Source organism: Neomonachus schauinslandi, chromosome 14 (assembly GCF_002201575.2).
Source record: "Neomonachus schauinslandi chromosome 14, ASM220157v2, whole genome shotgun sequence".
Lineage (NCBI taxonomy): Eukaryota > Metazoa > Chordata > Mammalia > Carnivora > Phocidae > Neomonachus > Neomonachus schauinslandi.
The window spans coordinates 35,677,514-35,695,265 of record NC_058416.1 but is presented as its reverse complement, the minus strand read 5'-3'; the positions used below and the strand labels follow the sequence as shown (position 1 = coordinate 35,695,265).

At 37.2% G+C, this 17,752-nt stretch overlaps 1 protein-coding gene across 2 annotated transcripts in view; it reads left to right on the top strand.

Moving 5' to 3' along the window:
* Nucleotides 1-17,752, top strand: part of KIAA1328 (KIAA1328 ortholog) — a 354,421-nt gene that overhangs the window by 122,745 nt on the left and 213,924 nt on the right. The gene's annotated exons all lie outside the window — the stretch shown is intronic.

Here is a 17,752-nt window from a genome sequence, read left to right as displayed (position 1 = left end):
GACTTATTTCACTCAACATAATACCCTCCAGTTCCATCCACATCGTTGCAAATGGCAAGATCTCGTTCCTTTTGATGGCTGCATAATATTCCATTGTATACATATCTATTATAAAAAGAGTAGATTTGCCTTGAGTAAAGGGACTAAAAATTTTTTGCAGTATTTATTTAATTACATACTTTCATTATTAAACCTTTCTTAGATATTTTTCTTGACTTGTTCAGTGTTAATACCTGTTGATGCCTGTATGGTGATCTGCATATCTTCAAACACAGCCTTTCATTTCTATATGGTCTATATATTTCAGAGCCATTACCTGAACTAGGGGTATAAATTGCTTGATCATTGAAAATATTAATCCAGTAAGGTAATGTAGTATAATCTTTATTAATATGAACATGTCCTGGCAGTGATTTTACTAGGATGGGGAGTTATTTAGCATTTTTCATTGCTTTTAAGTTTTCTAAATTTTTTTAAAGATTTTATTTATTTACCTGAGAGAGAGAGAGAGAGAGTGTGTGTGTGTGTGTGTGTGTGTGTGTGTGTGTCGTCACGTGCGCAAATGGGGGGAGGGGCAAAGGCAGAGAATCTCAAGCAGACCCGTGCTGAGCCTGATGCGGAGCTCGATCTCACAACCTTGAGATCACGAGCTGAGTCGAAACTAAGAATCAGATGCTTAACCAACTGTGCCACCCAGGCATCCTGCTTTAAGTTTTTTTTTTTAAACGTTACACAAGTGATACAGATGGAACTAGAAAACTATTTATCTGCTAGAAAATTAAATATTACTGTAATCTTTTTGATGCCGGTTGGGAAAAAAAGAAGAAATTTAATTTTGATGAATAATATAATCCTTAATTTATTCAATGTGATTTCTTTTTTATTGTATATGGGTAACCCTAACTTAATTCATTTGTATTATACCATATGTCATTCTGGATTCACTTCAAAGGGTAATCAAGTCAGGAACTAATTGTCAAATGTTATTCTGTAGTAAAGTAAATTTTATGTTTCCTTGAAATGAAAGTGGTATGTATTAGCACTTTCTTTATATTAAAGTGACATCATTCAACAATATTTGATGATGCTCTAAACGGTAGTAGGATGTTAAAACTTTTTTGGAGCAGTAAACTTCTGTTATTTAAATATAAAAATCCAACAATATGATTTGAAGATACTGAGAACAATTTGAGAAATTGGAGCTTCAACAATTATCTTACTTAATGTTTTATAAACCATGTAAGTGACAAATACATGCATATACTTTTCTGGGTAATAATCATGTATGTAACATGGGACTGCTATAGAACCTTACATTACACTGCTTTTCTTGAAGATAAAGTCATGGGAAGAGATAGTGAAAACAATAAGTTCTAGGACATTATCGTAGGACATATCTATATTTAATGGTGGGTAAAAGAAGGGGAAAGTCAGTGAAAGAGAGTTAAAAAAGAGCAATCAGTAAGGAGAAAGCAGATTGGGTCAGTAACTCAAAAACCAGGAGAGGAGATCCTTTGAAGAGGGAGAAAGTGCCCAGCAAAGAAGATAAAACCCCAAATCAGGTTGTTATATTTAGCAATTAATAGAGGATATTTGTTGTGAATATAGTGTAAAAATGTGACAGGACAGGGGCACCTGGGTGGCTTAGTCGGTTAAGCATCTGCCTTAGGCTCAGGTCATGATCCTGGAGTCCCAGGATTGAGCTGCATCGGCTCCCTGCTCAGCAGGGAGTCTGCTTCTCCCTCTGCCCCTCACCCCGCTTGTGTGCTCTCTCTCTCTTTTGCCCACTTTCTCTCAAATAAATAAAATCTTTTTTAAAAAATGTGACAGGACAGGAAAACTTATTATATTGGGCCAAAAATTAAATTGGAATGAGGAAGTTGAGTCAGTAAGTACAGATTAATCTTTTAGAGTTTTCGTAATAATGGGGAGGAGAGAGAGAGATTGGCAGCTTAAGAAGAAAGTATTATTTGAGGAGGGCTTTTCTTAGGGTGCACTTAGTTGAAGGCTTATGGGAAGAAACCAAAAGCTGTTGAGATCATGAGAAAGATAAAATAATTTATAGGACAGTATCCAGATGACATGGAAGAGAGTGGAGTCAGAAACACAGATGGAAAAGTTTGTCATAGAAAGCATCATTCATTCACTCCTTCCCTCATTCATTCAACATTTATCAAAAGCTGAGACCTGAGGGAATGATGTATTGAGATGGGAGTTGTGAAGAAGTTGGGGACATTTAACAAGGTATTGTTGGCCATCTGCTTTTTCAGTGAATTATTTATGAAATACTTGTTTTAGAGAAATACTTTCAGGTTGTACTTAAAAATGAGTAAAATTGTTGCTTCCAAATGCAGTTGCTTAAGCTATTACTCCCTAGTTTTTCCATTTTAAGTTTCTTCTTTTTCCCCATCAGACAATGTTATAATTTATGTTTCAACTGTCAAACATAATTTAGAAAATTTAAAAGGGGAAGGAAAGCCTATTTGGCCATAGTTGTACTCTTTCTGTTTTCTTCCTTCCTGATGTTCCAAAATTCCTTCATTTCCTTCCTTTGTAGAGAACCTTTTGTCATTCTTTTAGATCTAAATTCTATTAGATGTCCTTCCTTTGAGAATTTCTTGATTTCTTCTGCACTTTTGAAGGATATTTTTGCTGTATATAGAATTCTGGGTTGATTGTTCTTTTAGCACTTGAGAAATATGCCACTTCCTTTTGGCCCCCATGTTTTGTGATGAAAATACATCATCATTTGATTCTCCCCCTTTAAATAAGTGCTGCTTCCCACTCTGGAAAACAGTATGGAGGTTCCTCAAAAAGTTGAAAATAGAGCTACCATACGACTCAGCAATTGCACTACTGGGTATTTACCCCAAAGATACAAAAGTAGGGATCTGAAAGGGTACGTGCACCCCGATGTTTATAGCAGCAATGTCCACAATAGCCAAACTGTGGAAAGAGCCAAGATGTCCATCGACAGATGAATGGATAAAGAAGATGTGGGGTGTGTGTGTGTGTATATATATATATATATATATATATATATATATATATACACACACATATATATATACATATACATACATACATACATACATACATACATACATACAATGGAATATTATGCAGCCATCAAAAGGAATGAGAGCTTGCCATTTGCAGTGACGTGGATGGAACTGGAGGGTATTATGCTGAGCGAAATAAGTCAATCAGAGAAAGGCATGTATCATATGACCTCACTGATATGAGGAATTCTTAATCTCAGGAAACAAACTGAGGATTGCTGGAGTGGTGGGGGGTGGGAGGGAAGGGGTGGCTGGGTGATAGACATTGGGGAGGGTATGTGCTATGGTGAGTGCTGTGAATTATGTAAGACTGTTGAATCACAGACCTGTACCTCTGAAACAAATAATACATTATATGTTTAAAAAAAAAAAAAGGAAGAAGATAGCAGGAGGGGAAGAATGAAGGGGGGGAAATCGGAGGGGGAGACGAACCATGAGAGACTATGGACTCTGAGAAACAAACTGAGGGTTCTAGAGGGGAGGGGGGTGGGAGGATGGGATAGCCTGGTGATGGGTATTAAAGAGGGCACGTTCTGCATGGAGCACTGGGTGTTATGCACAAAGAATGAATCATGGAACACTATATCAAAAACTAATGATGTAATGTATGGTGATTAACATAACATAATAAAAAAAAGGAGTATAAAGAAGTGCTGCTTCTCTCTTGGTTTCAAGATTTTTCATCTTTGGTTTTCAGAAGTTTGGTTATGACATGTCTTGACATGGATTTCTTTGGGTTTATCTTGTTTGGGGCTTGCTCAACTTCTTGACTCTTGCCGAATTTGGAAAATTTTCAGGCTTAGTTCTTAATGTTTTTCCAGCTCTACCCACTTTCTGCTCTCCTTCTAGGACTCCAGTGACACAAATGCTGTATCTTTTATTATAGTCCCGCACATCCCTAGGCTCTGTTCATTTTCTTTTTCAGCCTATTTTCTCTCTTTTGTTCTGATTGGATAATGTGTATTGTTCTCTCTTCAACTTCACCAATTCTTTGCTATGTCCTCTCCATTCTGTTGTTGAGCCCATCCAATAAGTTTTTATCCTATTGTGTTTTTCAGCTCTAAAATTCCCATTTGATCATTCTTTATATTTTCTATTTCTTTGCTGAGATTGTTTTCATTTAATTCAAGCATGTCTGTATTTGTTTTTTGAAGCATTTCATGATGACTGCTTTAAAATCCTTGTCAGGTAATTCCAACATCTTTGTCATTTCAGTATTGGTATCTGTTGATTGTCTTTTCTCATTCAAGTTGAGATTATCCTGGCTCTTGGTATGGCAAGTGATTTTTAATCGCATTCTAGGCATTTTGGGTGTTATGATATAGTCTTATTTAAGTCATCCCTTTTAGCACATCTTTTCTGACATCACACCAGCGGGGGAAGAAGAGGCTTCCCCTCTTTAATTTTAGGTGGGGATGAAAGCTCAGCTCATCCCTAGACCTCTACTGATATCACCCTGGCTGAGAAGGGCAGGAGCTTCCCAAATGGCCTCCACTGTTAATACTGGTAATGTTGTGAAAGTCTTGGCTTTCCACTCAGCTTCTTCTCACCCCACCCCACCAGGGAGGGACGCCTCATTAAAGCTAGATGGGAGTTGAAATCCAGGGTCCCTATGAGGCCTCTACTAATAATCATGAGGCTGAACAAGGTAGAGGAGGGAGCTATTACTGTCAGATAGGGATTAAAATCCTGGCTCCCCACTCAGTCTTCTCTCATAACACCCCAGCAGAGAAGGGGTTTTGGGGTAGAAGAACACCTAGAGGTCCAGGCTTCTTGCTTAGCCTGGAGGTAAGGGTGAGGCTGCAATGTTTTTTGTGCAACTTGGCTAAAGTAAGGCAGTTCTTGCCTAAAAGTTTTCCATTTTGCTAGGCATCTTCCCCCCCCCCTTTTTTTTAAGCTAGTGGAATAGGCTTTTCTTAGATATTTTGAGTATGTCTGTGTCTGTTGGCATTTCTGGGTTGTTGACTTCTCCAACACTCAGTCTAAGGTATTTGAAGCAAAAACAAAAGTAGGCAACACACCACTGTGTTGTTCTCCAGGTTCTGAGGCCCCTAGCCTCTACCATCTTCTCTCCATCTTTCATTATTCTTATGTTTGTTTTATATATGATGTCCAGGGTTTTAACTGTACTCAATGAGAGGAATAGGGAAAATTATGTTTATTTCATCTTACATGGAACCAGGAATCCCACAGTACTAATCATACTTTTTTCTTAATTTTTTTTTTTTTTTTTGCCAGGGCACCTGGGTGGCTTAGTCTGTTACACATCCATCTGACTCTTGATTTCAGCTCAGGTCTTGATCTCAGGGTTATGAATTTGAGTCCTGCATTGGGCTCCATGCTGGACATGGAGCCTACTTAAAAAAAAAAAATTTTTTTTTTTTTTGCTACTGACATTGACTCAATTTTCTAAACACATCCTGTGTTTGGCTTTAACTGTTCTGTTCCTTAACTGTAACTGTTCTTTAACTATTCTGTTCATTACTTTTGAATTTTATGATGGATCTAATTCTCTATTGTTAAGCATATATAGATTAAAAAAGAAAAAAACTAGGTCTCAGGGATTGTTCTTTTAAATGTGGCCTCTTGGATTAATTTATTTAGTAGTCAATAGTGTTAAAATTGTTAAGTCAAAACCTACTCATGATTTTAATGACACTGTAAAACTTTCTCCTTGAATGTTTTGAGCTATTTTTCTGTAACATTTCTTGAGTGGAGGGTCAAGCAAATAATCTGGTTCTTTACCAGTTTTTAAAATATCATTCTGCTAAACAGTTCACATAAGCTCAATTATATTAGGAGCCAGTGAAGTGAAGTTGTTCATAAAATGCTTTATTACCCTCAGTCTTTGCAGCATTTGCTGAGTTTAGGTAATAAACCTGCACATAGAAGTTACTTAATTTTTCTCTGAGCAATAATTTACATTCGTGAGCAGTAGACTCCATCATTTTCAAAGAGGCAAGAAATGAGATATTCCTACTACTTTTTCCGGTTTAACCTTAAAATGTTAGGTGTGGGGGCGCCTGGGTGGCTCAGTTGTTGGGTGTCTGCCTTCAGCTCAGGTCATGGTCCAGGGGTCCTGGGATCGAGCCCCGCATCGGGCTCCCTGCTCGCCGGGAGGCCTGCTTCTCCCTCTCCCACTCGCCCTGCTTGTGTTCCCTCTCTCACTGTGTCTCTCTCTGTCAAATAAATAAAATCTTAAAAAAAAAAAAAATGTTAGGTGTGATTCCATTCTATAAGAAATCTCCTTTTTCACTCTAGTTATGAATACTGTTTTATGAACATCGTTTGATTTTTACTTAGAGTTATTATATTAGGTCATATTTTTGTACTTCATGAAAAAGTCCGTGCAACTCTGGCAAGAGTGCTGTCCCCCATAGCTAATGGTCTGGCAACGTTAGACTGAATTCAGAAATCATACTGCAAACATAAGCTTAGCAGTGTGCTTGGGCAAGGTAGATAGGCTGGACATTTGAAAGTAGAAGAGAAAAATGTTGCTTACCTTTCCCATGGACTCTTCCCCCAGTATAAATTCTCAAACCCTATAGGTAATGTTTGCTAATTGTTATTACTTCAGCAGCCAGTCACAATAGAAATGTTATAGTGCTCTGAAAATCCAGAATATTACTTCCTTTTAATGAAGAAAACGAGTTATTTCACATCTCCTATTTTATTTCTTATATGCTACTTTCCAAAACAAAAGCAATTGACCAAAAGAGAGAAAAAAGCCCATCATATTCTAAAGATGGATGAAAGGGAAGAAGCAAAGGAGTCGGATAGTTTGTTATATATGCTTCGGTATAAAGGAGGAGGACAGGCCTTCTCCCACTGATACCAAGGAAGAGGGAGGGTACTTAGAAAGGCATGCATACTCAGAGTGTGGTCCCCAGAACAGCCATCAGGATCATTCAGAAGAAAGATTGTTAGAAATGTAGAATCTTGGGCCCTACCTCAGATCTACTGAATCAGAATCTGCTTTCTAACAAGATTCACAGGTGATTCCTGTGTACATTACTGTCTAGGAAACACTGAGCTAGTGGTTCTGAGACTTTACTCCAAATCCTAGCTCACTGACAGAGTAACCTTAGGTAAATTGTTAACCATTCTGTGCAGCAAATTTATTTGTAAAATGAGACTAATAATAGTGCTTAATGGTTTTTTCCTTTTGATGAGAATTAAGTACAATGTCTTTAAAACACTTGGAAGTGCCCTGCCCCCAAGTAAAGCCAACCACAGATGCTCTAATTCAGGTACCTATTCCTGGTAATAAGCATTTAATTTTGTATCTGACTCTTGTAAGAGAACTCTAATGAGGAATCTGAAGAAGCAAGAGATGACAAACACAAAAATTATAAGAGCTGGAAGATGAACTGTATGAGGAAAATATAATACCACTGGATTACTTAGTTTGAAAAAGAAGAACAAGGGATCTCTTAAACTCAGTATATGTTTCCACTTGGAAATGAATGGTCTTACATAGTAGCATAAATAGTTCACGTAGACAAAGGAATATGAAGAAAGGGAAGTATTATGTGTATTGATATTAATAGTTCATGGAGGGTTTTAATTTAATGACAAGAATGAAACTCTCCTGCTTGAAGATAGGAAGTAGAATGAGATGAGTTCTTTCTAAGGAGCTTTTAGCCTGTTCTTCATGGCTAGCCAGCTTGGTATGTTTAGCTCTCCTTCACAAAGCATTACACACACAACTTCACATATTGGCCTTTCAGAGTCTAGAAAACTTGGTGTGCAGACAGTTTTCAGTGGTCTATATTGTCAGGAATATCCCCTTTCTGAAACTGGAAATTTTCTTTTTCTTTTTTTTTAATATTTATTTATTTGAGAGAGAGAGTGAGTGAGACAGAGAACACAAGCCAGGGGGAGAGGCAGAGGGAGAAGCAAAATCCCCGCTGAGCAGGGAGCTCAACGTGGGGCCCGATCCCAGGGTCCTGGGATCATGACCTGAGCCGAAGGCAGACGGTTAACTGACTGAGACATCCAGGTGCCCCAAAACTGGAAAATTTCAAGTGTTAATCATTGTTACCACAGTTCACCTTATAATGTTTGGAGGAGGGGTGAGATAAGAGCCTTCTTTTTCTACAATTTTAGACTAGTTCCTGTAACTCAAAAAAGTCTGAACCATTTAAAGCAGCCTTCCAAATGGAGGAAATACTTTGGGTCTAGCTGAAACATGGAACTTTTAAACAAAAGATAAATTTTTAAGCAAGTTAGAAGCAAGAGAAATGCATGGCTTTCAATAGAACTGTTTTTGCAGCCTTGTCTTTAACATCTACCATGAATGCTTGTGTATGTATGTTATTAGAGTGTTATGTGAAAAGGAAACTCTAAAGAAATCAAAATTCTGGTCAATCTGGCATATTAATTGCCTGCTTTTTAGGATATCTGCATATGAACTTTTAATTGTAAGTGTCCTTCCCTTTAAACCTCCAGTCTCATTGTGTGGTTGGTTTCCTGAAACCTCAGGGTCTGCTTAGGTGAGCAAAGACAAACTCTCAAGTATCTCAGTTCTGAGTCTGTTTCAGCCCATCCTGTTTTGCAACTCTGCATAAAGGTAGAAACTATGATGCTTAGAAAACTAAAAAGCTAGTTAATTACTCTAATTAAATATCTTTCTGTGCCTCCTGTTTTTGTTGCTGTTTCTAGAAGAAACTGGGTGAGGCATTTCTCTTCTTTTGTAAATGTCCAGAATACTGAGTTTTCCCCTGTTTGAGTTGGAGATTTGTTCCTCTCCCCAACAGATTACTATCATCAGGAAATTGAAAAACACTGTGGCCTGCACTGAATTTGCCATAAATTTAATGAAAGGAAAATTTCAGGCTTGTATCAGTGGATTGTACTCCAGCACAGAACACAACTTAATAAAAGGGTGTAAACATTTATGTGAAGTTCTTGTCTAGCTCTGCTAATCAATTCCTCTTGGTATCACTTTTTCTTTTACCAATAATCCATTTTTAATTGCATATATTGTCATTGAGTACCAAACTTATATAATTTGGACCTCTGTTTATCTCAGACACTGTATACTTTTTTTTTGAAATGGGGGAAGAGGAAATGATTGTGAGATGAGAAATATGACATGGTCAGGAGCCATATTTGCTTTAAGATGGGAAAATCTTACGAGATTAGGACAACTTAAAATTTTTAATGAATCAGGTTTTTTTTAGCCATCCTCTTGGCTAGTTTAAAGAATACATGGCCTATCTATGGTTTGTTTCAATTCCCAACCCAAAACAGCATGAAATTCAATAGACACCTGTTTACTTTGTTCATTTCACTAACATTTTGAAGTGCCTGCTGTGTATTAGAGAGATACCAAAATTAATACACTGTTACTTCCAGGAGCACACAAGGCCACTTCAGGTGGTAGTAATATCAAATAATTTTAGCTGTATGCTGTTTACTAGACTACAGGAATTTTGTAGGTATAAGGATAGGCAAAACATTCTAAGTAGAATACACAGTATATGCTATCTTTATATGTCATGTAGTGTGTAGGTGTTCAGAGTGAAGGGAGTACCTGCTGTAGTGAAAATCTTTGAGTTCTTTATATTCCCTGGGAGTCTTGTGACTAATGGATTGCATTAGAGTTGGACCCTCATGGTCACCTGTTTTTGTCTCAGGGTGACCCTGAGTAAAACATCTCTTTTTGTCCAGAAGCTTCTCTCTTTGATGTGAAAAATAGCATAACTGCTGTCTACCAAAACAGTGGGGGAGATAGTGAATAACTAAGTAATGTCAGACTTGTGTTCTGGCAAGGGTTAGCAATAGCCTCCTCAGCTCTCTTTTTGTGTGTGTGTGTACTTTTTTTTTTAAGCTTTTTATTTATTTATTTATTTTTTTAATTAACATATAATGTACTATTTGTTTCAGGGGTATAGGTCTGTGATTCATCAGTCTTACACAATTCACAGCGCTCACCATAGCTCATACCCTCCCCAGTGTCCATCACCCAGCCACCCCAGCCCTCCCACCCCTTCCCACTCCAGCAGCCTTCAGTTTGTTTCCTGAGCTTAAGAGTCTCCTATGGTTTGTCTCCCTCTTTGGTTTCGTCTTGTTTCGTTTTCAGCTCTCTGTCTTTAACAGGTATGGCCCCTGCTGCTCTGGACACAGTTGACTACATCTTTTTTATTGATTCCTTTTCCTTGGCCTGCCCTTTATATGTTATTGTTATATTGGCCCCCTTCTCTTCTCTCATTTGGAAGATTTCTTTTTCTGGGTGGCTTTCCCTTGTTCCTCAGTCACTTGTTTCCTTGGGGAGTGCTAGCATAGCACGATACAACGTTCTTGCCATTATTTCCATCATTCGTTATTATAAATATGTGTTTAATTACCTGCCTTTCTCCTGGATGATAAGCTCCCTGCAGGAGACAGTGTTACTGTTGTTTATCACTATATGTCTAGCATCTGGCACAGTCTCAAATATTAATGTACTCAGTAAATGTGTTTATTCAATAAATATTTATTGAGTACATATCATATAGGCTAAGGAATCTGGCAATAAACGAAACATGAATATTCCTGCTCTATGGAGCTTACTTGTTGAATGAAAAAATGAATGAACAGATGAATGAATGAAACCACACATTCCCTGGACAATGTTACATACTCATGTGTTCAGCCACCACATAAAAAGTGATTAACTCTCAAAATTCTCTCTTTCTACTGAGACCTCTTTTCTGAATTCCAGGCCCAGGGATCCAAGGGTCCTTCATTATCCATCTCGAGTGAATGCTCCCCAAGCATCTCCAAATCAGTGTGTCTAAAGCTTCTCCCCCTTCACCCAGACTTTTTCTTTATTGTGCATTCTCTGTCTTGGTAAAGGGAACTGTGCATCTAGTCATACGTCTTGTCAGCCAGTTCATAGCTGACAGTGTCTTAAATTTCCCTTTAAAACCCCAACCCCCCTAATTTCTGCCTCTGTTCAGTTCAGGTCCCTTGCATCTCTCACTTAGACTGTTGTAGCAAGTTTCTAACTGGTTGCTTTAATTCTGGTCTTAAGTTTTCCAGTCCACCCTTCATATGCCTACCAAAGATACCTTTATAAAATGCAAATTGGTTGTAAGGCATCAGTGAGTTATATAGAAATAAAATTCAGGAACTTAATGTAACATTCCAGATCTGGCCCTTGTTTGCCTCTGCAGCCTCTTCACACATTCTCCCTACTTATGACCAGGTAACCATCCATACTGTGCTACTTGTAGTTCCCTTAGTGTGTATATCAGTTTCATTTTTTCATGCCTTTGCTCCCGATGATCTTTTAGTTGAGCGTCCGCCCCCACCCTGCCTATCCAGTGCATCAATATACTCCTTTACCAAGATTCATTTCTGGGCTCACATCTGCTCTGCTGGAGTCTTTCTTTACTGCCCCCCTGCAATTGTTGTCAAACTGACCACATACCCCCACTTAAAAAAAAAAAAATCTCTATTGTATCCTGTGTTTAAATGCCTCTCTTGGAACATGTTATCCTTATTTGTTTAAGTCTCTTTCTCTCAGCCCCTTGGTATCATTTTTTCCACCTTTATTGAGATGTATTTGACATATAACATTGCATAAGTTTAAGGTGTACAGCATGATGATTTCATATATGTATATATTGCAGAATGATTACCATAATAAGGTTAGTTTGCACATCCATTATCTCCCTTATTTGTGTGTGTGTGTGTGTGTGTGTGTGTTGAGAACACCTAAGATCTATTCTTTTAGCAACTTTCAAGGATACAATACAGTACCTATTACCTATTGTTAACTATAGTTTCCATGCTATACATTAGATTCCCCAGAACTTATTCATCTTAAAACTGGAAGTTTGTATCCTTTGACCACTATCACTCATTTCCCCCAACTCCCAGCCATTAGCAACCACCAATCTACCTTCTGTTTTTATGAGTTCAGCTTTTTAGATTCCACATGTAAATAAGATCATATGGTATTTGTCTTTCTTAGTCTGACTTATTTAACTTAGCATAACGTCCTCAAGGTTCATCCATATTATTGCAAATAGGAAAACTTATTTCTCTTTTAAAGGTGAATAATATTCCTGTGTGTGTTTGTGTGTTTCACATTTTTAACTCCATCTGTTGACATTTAGGCTGCTTCCACGTCTTGGCTATTGTAAATAATGCTGCAGTGAACATAAGGATGTAGATATCTTTTTAAGATAGTGATTTCATTTCCTTCACATATATACCCAGAAATAAGATTGCTAAATCATATATAGTGCTTCTGTTTTTAATTCTGGGGGGAACTTCCGTACTGTTTTTATAGTGGCTGTACCAATTTACATTCCCACCTACAGCGCACCAGGATTCCCTTTTCTCTACATTCTTGCCAGCACTTTGTATCTCTTGTGCCCTTGATCTCTTTTCAAAAGATCTATTGAACGTATGCTCTGTGCTGTGTGCTATGCTAAGTGCTTTTCATTTATTAGCTCATTTATATTCATAGTTGCCCTGTGAGGTGAGGTAGGTATTACCATCTCCAGATGAGGATGTCAGAGAAGTTACTTATCCAAAGTTACATTATTACTGAATGCCAGAATTAAGATTTCAGCCAAGAATGTTGGGTGACACCTAAGCCTGTGCTCTAGTCATTCTTACTGCCTTTGTTAAATGACTGGAAGAAAATTTGACAAGCTTTTTAAAAATGATCTTTTGCAACCCTGGATATGCCTATCTTTGGATTAAAGGATAGGTTTCTGTTGGTATATCATCAGATCATACTAACAGTTTGTCACCTGACTTAATGACCATGGATACATGGAGTTGTAGAGAGCTCTCATCAGTCTGACCTGATGCTTACGATTTTGCTTATCCCCACGGAACTTACGGTAGAAGTAGAAAGACAAGAGAAGACTGAATAATAGTAGAATGAATAAAACAAAAAAATACAACCGAAACAAGTTTTTCTGCAACTACTTATTATGGCAATTTTCAAATATATAGAAAAGTTGACAGAATAGTGCAGTGAACCGCCATATACGCTACCTTGATTTCATGGTTGTTGACATTGTGCTATATTTGCTTCATGCCTGCTCATATATTTGCTTTTATTTTTATTGCAAATTTACATAAATATATATCTATATAAACTTATGTAGATATGAATAAATTTATTTACTTATATAAAAATTTATTTGCTTATTTTTTTCTGAGCCGAGTGTCATCTGTCACCCTAAATACTTCACATTCATCTCCTAAGAATAAGAACATTTCTCTTTATAAACCACATTATGATACTTAACAAAATTAGCAATAATTCCATAATATCAACTGTTGAGTCAATATTCCAATTTCCCTAATTGTCCCAAGAATGTCTTTTATAGCTGTTTTTCCCCTGACCTAGGGTCCAGTCATGATCCCATGGGTTGCATTTGGTTGGTCTTCAATCTCTAACCTCCAACCCCCATGACATGGACTTTCTTTTTTTTTTTTTTTTTTATTTTATTTCTTTTTAAAGATTTTATTTATTTATTTGAGAGAGAGAGTGAGAGAGAGAAAGAGCACAAGAGGGGGGAGCGGGAGAGGGAGAAGCAGACCCCCTGCCGAGCAGGTAGCCCGATGCGGGACTCGATCCCGGGACTCCAGGATCATGACCTGAGCCGAAGGCAGTCGCTTAACCAACTGAGCCACCCAGGCGCCCGACATGGACTTTCTGAAGACTTCAAAGAGCTTGAAGAGTACTTTGCAAAATCTCCCGTATTCTGGATTTGTCTGATTGGTTCTTTGTGCTATAATTTAATTTGTTCCTTTGTTCTCATTTCTTTGAAATGGGAGTTAGGATTACAGATTTGATTAAATTCAAATAAAACATTTAGCAAGAATATTTCATAGGCAATATTGCGTACTTTATACATTAGGAGGTACATAATTTTTATTTTTTTCACTATTAGTGATCTTAAATTAATTCACTTTGGGTAATGACTACCAGATTTCACCATTTAAGGGCACAGTTTCTTCTTTGCTCTAAGTAACTAATCTGGACACCTTATATCTTATTTATTAATCTTTCACCTACTGGTTTCAATCTCCATTAATGATCCTTGTCTGAGTGAGTTATTGCATTGGGGGTTATAAAATGGTGATTTTTAAAATTTGACCTTTCCTTCCAAGTAATTAGCTAGGATTCTTCTGTAAAGAAGGGCTTTACTTTTTTTCCCCTTTCATGCTTTTCTATCTTTTTGAAGTATCACCATGAACTGGTAAATATGTATCTATTAAATTTGCTGTTAGAGTCACTCCTTCCAATGCTCATACTGTCCCAAATTTGACTAATGAGAATCTCCTCCAGGGTTGCTTCTATTCCATTTGACAAGTCCCCATCTATTTCTCTTTACATACTTTTTTCCAATATAGCATAGCAACATGTTTCAAGCTTACTTTATACTTTCCATACCCCAAAATGGGAATTAGCCATTTTTTCCAAGGAGTCATGGTTCCAGAAAAGGAGAATTGTGCTTTTTATTTGTTTTTGTTTTTTAGTTTAATGATGCTCCCTTTTTTTCTTGCCATATAGATGTTCCTTCATTGAGTTCTGTATTAAATCAGGATTACTAAGTACCAGATCTCAGTATCCCAAATATCCAAGGCAAGGGTGGGATGGGGTAAAAGAGTGGTCTTTGCTATGCCAGAGGAAATCTTCCAGCTTAAGGCGATCACTTCCTACTTTGGTAGCCTACTAGTAATACATCCTGTCTCTGGTCCTTCTCCCTCCACCTTTGATTTTTCTTTTTCTTTCTCCCTATGTCCCTATTCATTCTACTTTGACCTTTACTTGTATTTACCTATAGAATGCATTTTGGAATTAAGGCTTTAAGGTTTGCAAAATGATCATTTCCAGCAGCCATTTTGGCTAATTAATTTGATGTTTAGGTTTTGATATGATCTTGCTTAATCTTAATTTATAATTGTTTATCTTATGAAGATTTCTTTCTTTGATGAGGTTGTGACGACTGCTGTTTCTTTCAGTTCTTGAATGGTGGTTTTCCAGATTACCTGTATGTTATATTCTTTTTTTTTTTTTTAAGATTTTATTTATTTATTTGTCAGAGAGAGAGAGTGCACAAGCTGTGGGAGCTGCAGGTGGAGGGAGAGGCAGAGGGAGAACCAGACTCCCCAGTGAGCAAGGAGCCTGATGCGGGACTCAGTGCCAGGACTCTGGGATCATGACCTGAGCCGAAGGCAGATCCCTAACCAACTGAGCCACCCAGGTGTCCCTGTATGTTTGATTCTTGTCAGTCATGGTCTGGTGTACACCTTCCCTTAGATTGAATTTTCTACATCTGTTGCATTCTTTTCTGTCATTTGGCCAGGATTGAGTTAAATATGTCTTTTTTCTCACTGTACTCCTGCCCCCAAATCAGTGAAGAAAGGATTTCACCCACATTTTCTTTATATAAATCTTTCTCTCCAGAGGGGGGGTGAAGTCTCATTGTGTTAGGGAGGAGGGAAAATTACTGTATTGTTTGGACATATATTTTGGATTTTCCAGGAAAAGGGGGGCATTTCAAAATCTGGTGAATCAAGACAAATATAAAAAACTGATTAAGGATAGGACTGCCTGTTTTTATATTCTGCCGCATAGCATGTGTTTAAATGAATTTGCCTGTAATTTGTCTTCAAATGCTGACATTTAACTCTTAGGCTGTATAATTGTGCTGGCTTTTTCCAGAGTATAATTCTTATTCTGCATGAAGGTAACATGTTCATCTACTGTAAACATTACTGCCTATGGTAACAGCCAGACTAAAAAATTCTTTTTATGTACATGATAGGTGGCAGGAACTCCTGGGACCATCACACATCATTCTCGTCTTTTGAAGCTTACTGACAAAAAGCATGCAATGGAAAACCAGCCTAGTCTGACATAGATTGACTTTGAAATCATATTAGCTTATTTAGAACACTGTTCCTTCTATTGTTACTGTTTTTAAGATACTGAGTATTCAACAAGCTCTTCTAATTAATGTATTCTTTAAACTTAGTAACCTTTCCTTTTATTAGAACCACTCCTCTTCTATAAGCCATCTCTGGCTCCTTTTTTTGTTAAAGGTTAATAATGAGAATAATGAAGCAATTGGTTATTTATGCAGTCATGATTGGCAAAAGTTATTAGAACAGGAACCTGCCCAGAGGCGATGATTAGGTTATGAAAATGTTAAGGAATACTGAAGCCAGTCACCATTTTTGACATTTACAAAATACTGCTCCCACCCTTAATCGTGATGACCTATTGTAAAAGTATTTATACAGAATAATCTCATTGGACAGTGATTTTTATACCAACAGCATACATAATTAGTGCGGAGGGGGAGATTTGGAAATGATCTGAGAGAAAAATGGGCCTGGAGAGGAAATTACCACAATGAGAAGAAACAGAACTCTCTCTTGGATGGAACTGTCTCTCACACACCTGATCTACACAGTTAGGTGACCTTTCCAATTAGCATCTTCATCTTGAGCACTTTGCAAGTTTGAGGAGCTGTTCTTCACATTAGACTATGAAAAATGTAGAGAGGTATATGGGCAGAAAATTTCCTGATGATGGTTTTATTTATGAAACATTGACTTAATTGACATTATAGAAAAACAAGACAAAAATCTAATTATAATCCCTTTATGTTTAATATGGTTAGAACTTTCTTTGTAAATTAGGCAGTAATTATTTTTAGCACAACAGTATTATCACTTCTACTCTGCATTTTTTTGGTAGCAGTTTTACTGAGGTATAACACACAATAAAATTTACCCTTTTGAAGTGTGCAGTTAAGTCTATGGCCATACCACCCTGAATGCGCCCAATCTGGCCTGAAGTCTGCAAGTTAGTCGTTTTGAGAGTATTCCCAAAGCTGTGCAAACATAACTATCTAATTCCAGAACATGTTCATTACCTACCCCCCAGAACCAGTACCCATTAGAAGTTGTTCCCTATTCCCCCTCCCACACCCCTAGTGCTAGCAAACACTAATGTACTTTCTATCTATATGGATTTGCCTATTCTGGACATTTTTTTTCCTTCAGCTTTTCTCATGTAATATATACTTCAGAAAATTGGAGAAGAGGACAGAAGGTGAATGTGGATGAATTAAACTTACTTGTGATCCTGTATACTTAGAACTGGGTATTCTTTCCCCTAGTTCATTGGAATAGGTATTTAAAACAATAACAACAACAACAAAAAAACCCCCAACATCTTTATATAAATAAAATCATACAATATGTGGCCTTTTGTGTCTGTCTTCGTTAGCGTAATGTATTCAAAGTTCATCCATATTGTAGCATGTAGCAATACTTTGTTTCCTTTTATGGCTGAAGAGTATTCTGTTGTATAGATATATTGCATTTAGTTTATCCATTTATCACTTGGTAACATTTGAGTTGTTTTCACTTTTTCACTATTACGAAGAATACTACACTGAATATTCACGTATAGGTTTTTGTATGGACATATATTTTTTATTCTCTTGTGCTTATACCTAAATGTGCAATTGCTGAGTCATATGTAACTCAATGCCTAACTTTTGAGGGCGCTGCTAAATTATTTTCCAAAGCAGCAGTGCCATGTTACATTCCCATTAGCTATATAGGAGGGTTGTAATTTTTCCACATCCTTGTCAAAGCTTTTTATTGTCAGTCTTTTTGATGATAGCCATCCTAGTAGATACAAAGTGGTA